Below are 8,030 nucleotides of genomic sequence, written 5' to 3'. Positions count from 1 at the left end.
TAAATGCAAATCAAAACTACTTTGAGATATCACCTAACCCCAGTAAGAGTAGCCCACATAACAAAATCCCAAAACCAGTGATGTTGGCGTGGATGTGGACAAAAGGGCACACTTCTACACTGCTGGTGGGAATGCACACTAATACGTTCCTTCTGGAAGGATGTTTGGAGAACACTTACAGACCTAAAAATAGACCCGCCATTCCATCCTACAATTCCTTTACTAGGTTTATACCCAGAAGACCAAAAAATCACAATATAACTAACAAAGACATCTGTACCAGAATGTTTATTGCAACCCAATTCATAATTGCTAAGTCATAGAAGAAGCACAAGTGCCCATCTACCCACGAAGGGACTAGCAAATTGTGGTACATGTATACCATGGAATATTATGCAGCCTTAAAGAAAGATGGAGACTTTACCTCTTTCATGTTTACATTGATGGAGCTGGAACATATTCTTAGCAAAGTATGAATATGGCAGAAAATGTATCCAATGTACTCATACCTACTATGAAGCTAATTTATAGCTTTCACATGAAGGCTATATGAATATGGGGAAAGGGCCAAGGGAGGGGAAGGAAGGGGGGAGTCGAGGGATGGTAATGGGTGGGGCCACACCTACGGTGCATCTTAAAATAGGTACAGGCGAAACTTACTAAATGCAGAATACAAATGTCTACATACAATAACTAAGAAAATGCCATGAATGTTACGTTGAACAGTTTGAGGAGAATATTTCAGATTGTATATGAAACCAGCACATTGTACCCCTTGATTGCACTAATGTACACAGCTATGTTTAACAATAAAAAAATTAAAAAAAAAAAGACAGTATCTCATCCTCTTGGATGGCTTTGCCTAAATCTAACTTAGATGTGGCATGCTAGTGACACCAAGCTCCATACCCAGGTGAGCTCTAGAGCAGTCTAGAGACTGTTAGGTTGCCTGTGCCATTTGTGAATCTCACAAATGCATACGTCATAGTTACATCTCACTTCTAGTCTCCCCCTCCTCCTCTTTTTCCTCTGCACCATCTGCAGCTACTATTTACTGAGCTCTTAATAAAAACCAGGAATGATATTGTGTGCAACTGCTTTTCCAATTTTGTTGAAGGTGTAAGTGACAAATAAAACTACACATAATCAGTGTATACATTGTGATGATTTGTTATACACACATTGTGAGACTATTACCACAAACAAGCTAATTAAAACATCCATTGCCTTACATAGTTACCATTTGTGTGTGTGTGTGTGGTGAGAACACGTAAGTACTACTCTTTGAGCAAATTTCAATTATACTATACAGTTTCCTTAAATATGGTCACTATGCCGTATGCTAGATCCCCAGAACTTAATCATCTTATAACTGAAGGTTTGCTCCTTTAGAAATGGCATTTCACCATCTTTCCAGCAACAGACACTTCACTGTCTCCTGAGTTGGACTTTTTAGATTCCATATAAGTGATATCAAGTGGTATTTGTCTGTCAGCATCTGGCTTATTTCACACAGCATAATGTCCTCTGGGTTCATGTCATTGATGATGTTGCAAGTGGCAGGACTTCCTTCTTTTTCATGTCTGAATAATATTCCATTATGTGTCTATTATACATTATATAATATGTAGTATATATTACATATAATTTTATTCATAATTATATACAATTTATTTTATATCAGTATAAAATGCTTATTTTACATTCCTTGGCTGCTGTGAATAATGCTACAATAAGCATGGGAATGCATATGTTTCTTTGGGATACTGACTTCATTATCTCTGGATATATACCTATAAGTGGGAATACTAGATAATATGGCAGTTCTACTTTTAATTTTTTCAGAAACTTTCATAATGTTTTCCTTAATGGCTGTATCAATTGATGTCACCACAAACAGGGTACAAGGGTTCCATTTTCTCCACACTCTCATCAATACTTATTACATCTTGCCCTTTTAATAAAAGTGATCATAATAGGTATGAGGTAATATGTATCATTGTGGTTTTGATGTGCGTTTATCTGATGATTTGTGGTGCCAAGCTTCATCAGAAAAAGGTTTATTCAAATCCTTTGCTCATTTTTTATTCAGGCTATCATTTTATTTGCTGGGTTTTTTGCTAGTGATTTGTATACATTCTTTACATATTTTGAATATTAACTCTTTATCAGATATATGGCTTGCAAATAATCTCTTCCATCCTACAGATTGCCTTTTCATTTTGTTGATTGTTTTCCTTGCTGTGCAGAGCTTTTTTTAGTTTGGTGTAGTCCCACTTACTTATTTTTGCTTTTATTTCCTGTGCTTTTTGGTGTCATATCCAAAATGTCATTGTCAAAATCAATATCATGGGGCTTTTCCCCTATGTTTTCTAGTTTTGCAGTTTTAGGTCTCACATTTAACTCTTGAATACATTTTGAGGTAATTCTTGGGTATAGAGTATGGTAAGAGTTTGATTTAATTAATTTTTTTTTTTGCATGAAGTTATCCAATTTTCCCACACAATTTATTGAAGAAACTATCTTTCCTCAATGTTTATCACTGGTGCTTTTGTTTACTTTACACGTTATTAATCTGTCCAAATTTTCTATTTCTCCATTCAGTCTTGGTAGGTTGTATATTTTAGGAATTTATCCATTTCTTCTATGCTATACAATGTGTTAGCATGTGTTTGTTCACTGTAGTTTCTTATGATCCTTTGTATTCCTGTGCTATCATTTGTAATATTTTTGTTCATTTTAAATTTTATGTATTTGAAGAATATTTTTTCTTGGTTTGTCCAGCTAAAGGTTTGTCAATTTTATTTATGTTTTAAGAAACCAATTCTTATCGCTTCTCAGCCTTTTGGCTAAGATCAAGTGTAGTATCAAAAAACCAATTCTTAGTTTTATGGAGTTTTTTCAAATGTCTTTCTAGTGTCTATTTCATTTATTTCCACTCTAGACTTTGTTATTTCCTTTCTTCTTCTAACTCTGGGCTTAGTATTTTTTTTTTTCTTCTCTAGTTTCTTGAGCTGTAAAGCTAGATTGTTTACTTGAGATTATTTTTTTTAGAATATAAAAGTATAAGTTTATTTTGTATTAGAGAAAGGAAAGAGAGTAGAGGGAAGAGATGAGAAAGAGAGAGCAGGGAGCAGGGAGTGAGAGAGGGGAAGATGGGTTGGGGGAGAGAAAAGGAGGGAGAGGAGGGCCTGGCATCCCACAGAAAGAAAAGAAGAATGCCAACTGAGATTGTTTTTTTTTTTTAAATGTAGGCGTTTATTTTTAGAAACTTTCCTCTTAGAACTGCTTTTGCTGTTTTTTTTCTTTAAATTAATTAATTTATTTTTATTGTTGAATCATAGCTGTGTACATTAGTGCAATCAAGGGGTACAATGTGCTGGTTTCATATACACTGAAATATTCTCATCAAACTGTTCAACGTGCATTTCTATTTTTGTTTGTCTTAAGGGTTTTGAAAATTTCCATTTTGATTTCTTATTTGAGTCATTGGTTGTTCAGGAGTATGCTGGTCAATTTCCACATGTTTATTAATTTTTCAGTTTTCCTTCTGTTATTGATTTCTAGTTTTATGTCATCAAGGTAAGAAATGATACTTAATACACTTTCAATTTTCTTAAAGTTGAGACTTGTTTTGTGGACTAACATATGATTGATTCTGGAGACTGTTTCATGTGCACTGAAGAATGGGTATTCTGCTACTGTTGGACAGAAAGTTCTGTATATGTCTGTTAGGTCCACTTGGTTTATATTATTATTCAAGTCCACTGTGTCCTTATTGACTTTCTGTCTGGATAAACTATTCAATATTGAATGGGGATTATTGAAGTCCTGTACTCTTACTGTATTGCTGTCTATTTCTTCCTTCAATTCTACTAAAATTTGCTTTATATATTTAGGTACTCCAATGTTGGGTGCTTATATATTTGATAAATTGATCCCTTTATCATTACACAGTGACTTTAGTTGTCTCTTGCAACAGATTTGGACTGAAAATCTATTTTGTGTGATAAAAGTATAACAAGCCTTGCTTTCTTTAGGTACAATTTGCATGGAATATGTTTTTTTTCTATTCTTTTGCTTTCAACCTATTTGTGTTCTTAAAGTGAGTTCCTCTGGATAGCATATTGTTTGATCTTGGTTTTGTTTTTATCCATTCAGCCCCTCTGCCTTTTGATTGAATGAAATAATTCATTTACATTTAAAGTAATTATTGATAGGTAAGAACTTACTATTGCCATTTTGTTCATTGTTTTTTGGTTATTTTTATAGTTCTTTTGCTCCTTTCTCTTCTTAGTCTTCCTTTGTAATTTGTTGATTTTCTTATTCTAGAGGATGGTTTAATTTCCTTCTTTTAGTCTTGTGTATCTACTAAACATTTTTTTGTTATGGTTATTGTGAGACATAAAAAAAAAACTTCTAGTTATAGCATTCTATTTTAAGCAGATAACCACTTATGTTGCATACTAAAACTCTTCTGCTCCTCTCCCCAATATTTTATGCTAGTGATATTATACTTTACATTATTTCATATTATATGTCCTTTAACAAATTATTATAGCTATGGTTATTGCTAATACTTTTTCTTTTAAATTAAATATTAGTGTTAAAAGTGATTTATTAAAGCCTTCTGAATTTGAATGTATGTTTATCCTTATCAGCATGTTTCATTCTTTCATATGTTTTCATGTTGTTGCTTAGCATCCTTTCCATTTAAAGAACTCCATTTAGCATTTCTTGTAAGGCAAATCAAAGTGATATGAATGTCCTTATCAGAATACTATACCCAGGTTGGCTGTTAGGTTTTTTTTTTTTTTAGCACTTTGTCTATATCATCCCACTCTATCCTGGCCTATAAGGTTTCTGCTGAGAAATCAGCTGATAGCCTTTTGGAGGCTTCCTTGTAGGTGATAAGTCTCTGACACTTAGATTAGAGTGAAATGGCATCATGTTAGATCACTGTGGCCTCAAATTCAAGCAATCCTCCTTCTTCAGCTTGGGCTGGGCACACCACAATTGACTAAATTTTTTATTTTTTATAGAGAGTATGTTGTGCTCTTGTTCAGGCTATCTCAAACTCCTGTATTCAAGGGATCTTCTGCCTTGACCTCCCAAAATGCTAGGAATATAGGCATGAGCCACTGTACCCAGCCCAGCCATTATTTTTTTAAAACACACTTTCTGCCCCTTACTTTTTCTCTTCTTCTGGGATCCCCCTCATGTGTATATTTGTTCATTTTATGGTATCCCATAGGTACCATAACTTTTTTTCAATTTTTGTATTCTTATTTCTGTTTGTTTCTCTACATTGCCTATTTCCAATGACCTGTCTTCCAGTTCACTGGATTTCTTCTGTATGATTTAGTGTGTTGCTAAAAACTTTCTATTGAAATTTTTGGTTCTATTATTACATTCTTCAGCTCCAGAATTTCTGATTTATTTATTTTTATGTTTTCTATTTTTTTAAATTAAACTTACATTGTTTTCCTGATCTTTCTTGGTTGTTCATCTGTGTGTTCTTGCATCTCATTTAGCTTCAAGATAATATCTTTTAGGAAATTCATGGATTTTCATTCTTTCGGAGTTGGTTAGTTTCCTTTGCTAGTGACATGCTTGCTTGATTTATCATAATCTGTGTAGTGTCATGTTGATGTTTGTACATTTAAAGGAGTAAACATACCTTGCAATCCTTCCTTATAGATTTGTTTAGAGAGATAAATAACTTCCCCAGGTGGCTCCCTAGGATGATGAAATTGTCCTGTAAGATGGCAGTAGAGTGCAGATGTAGCAGTGTCATATGTGTGCTCTTGGGTTTACAATAGAGTTTATGGTTGACAGGTCTGTGGGTCCTTTCTAGTCCCTCCATAATTGAGATGCTCCTAATATCTTGGTTAGTATAGCTCATACCAGGATAGGGTCTGCTTTAGGGTTTGTAGTTGGGCCTGCAGGTGGTGGGCATGTTACCAGATGTGTACATGGATATGGCTCTCTAAGTCCCTTGGAGGACTCCCATTGCTTCACTGAGTGCATCCCTGGGTAGGCAGAACTGTCTGCAGACTGTGACTAAGAAGAAATGTGAATGAATTGTAGGGGAAGGCCATAGCATCTGCAGTCGAGCCAATCTCAGTGGGTTGTCTTTGTGGATATGTACAAGAGTATTCCTTGCTAGGTTCCTGAGCAGGCAGGACTTCCCTGCACTATAGTGAAGCAGGGCTAGAAATGGTCATAGGGCTGATTCAGGATCCTCAATCATACTGAATTTGGCAATCCTGCCTTTGAGGGTAAGAGGAACATGTCTCCTACCTGTTCCCAGGTGGGCAGAAGTAATCCTAAACCATGCCTGAAGGAGGCTGGAGCCAAGTCACATGTCACTCCAGGGTCCACAGCTGGAACTGTGGTTGGCAGGCCTGATACCTAAGGTCTAAGCAGGCATGCATGGCTCCTCTGGGATCCTTTGGCAGATGGTATTCTTGGAACTAAGGACAAATAGAGCTATCCCTGTGTCCACAAGCAGGTAGGCAGATGTTTCCAGATTTTGGCTAGGATTTTGTTCAATGAGCCAACCACCTGGGGGAAGTTTAGCCTTCAAAATGGCCCTTGTTGGTCTCAGGCTTCACTGAGATTTTGTAACCTTCTATCTAATCCCAATTCTCCCATAAAGGCACTTTTGTTTGTGGATGGCTGCCAAATTATTGTTGCTGTCAAGAATTATGAGCAAAAGACTTCCAATTCCACCATTTTGCCCATAATTTACCTATGCTAATTTTCTACATTATTAAATTATCAGAACAATCTTGCAAAGTAGTGATTAATCTTCCAAAGTAGTGATTATTAATCAAATGTTACAGTTTAGAAAACTAAGGCTCAAAGAGGTGAAGTAGTAATTTTTTTCTTAGGTTTTTAATTAAAATTGTGGCACGTGAACTTAAAGTTAAGGGACAATTATGCATATGTAATCACAAATTTAAAGGGTAGCAAGTAGGAAGAAGACTCTAAGAGGATTAAAAATGTCCTATAAAGTTAGCGGTAAATATGATTCCCCCATAAGGAAATACAGTAAGAAGGAAAATATTAATGTATGTTGACTTTGAGTTGTTAGGATAGACTACAATGCTACATGAAGAAACTAGAACTAACAGTTTCTCTCTATATCATTATAAGCATGAAAGGGCTGACTAGTGATTATCTCCTGATATGAGTACCTCTTCTTCTTCACAGAGAGAATGAGCTCTGTATATAGAAGGTGCTGAAGCAGAAGGGGTCAGCCACTCCACTGCTGTCCAGAGTATTTTTGCTGTTGGTCTGTATTTCGTTTCTCACTCCAAAAATTTTGCCTGCTGCTATACTTTGAGCTTACCTTTTATAGAAGGGGGATCCTACCTTTTACCACATTGACTTCTGTCTCTAAGAAGACTTCTGATCATTTGATTTGATTCATGTCATCTCAATGACGTGTTAGCATCCCCACAGATTGACAACCTGAGTACCTGCCCCTTGACCTACCCTTTAAATATATTTATGAGTTTAGGTAGCAGCTTACACAACATTTATTTCACAATTATTTATCGTTTATGTAGCTGGCCCTGTTTTTGTCTCCAGGCACATGATCACAAACATACATTGCCCCATCATGTGTGAACCTTAAGCACACACATACGCACCCACACACACAAGCAGAACAACAATGGGAAAAAGGAAACCAAGGACTTATTTATATAGATAGTGGGCAATGGGAATCCTTTCTATTTATGAAGAAGGAAATAAGGTCATATCATAAGGATATTGCTTCCTTTAATCATTTATGTCACTTAAATTAAAAGTTGTAGCTCTCTGCACTACTGCAACAGGCAGAAAGATGTGGTTGTGATATTTCTCACCTCAATTCATCTTTCCTCCAATGGAATGTATATAATATACCTGCCCAGCAGAGACAGTGATATTGACTCTCTCCTCCACATGATGCTTGGATCAGACCCACTCTTGAGTCTGTAAGGCTCAGGGGAGTTCAATGGGCTAATAGGCAATCCCAG

At 35.8% G+C, this 8,030-nt stretch overlaps 1 pseudogene; it reads left to right on the top strand.

The window, feature by feature from the left end:
- The first annotated feature begins 2,829 nt into the window (after window positions 1–2,829).
- On the top strand, window positions 2,830–2,929 carry LOC128586836 (uncharacterized; annotated as a pseudogene).
- Window positions 2,930–8,030: the final 5,101 nt, after the last annotated feature.

This window comes from Nycticebus coucang, chromosome 5, assembly GCF_027406575.1.
Source record: "Nycticebus coucang isolate mNycCou1 chromosome 5, mNycCou1.pri, whole genome shotgun sequence".
Lineage (NCBI taxonomy): Eukaryota > Metazoa > Chordata > Mammalia > Primates > Lorisidae > Nycticebus > Nycticebus coucang.
This window is presented reverse-complemented; position numbering and strand designations above follow the sequence as displayed.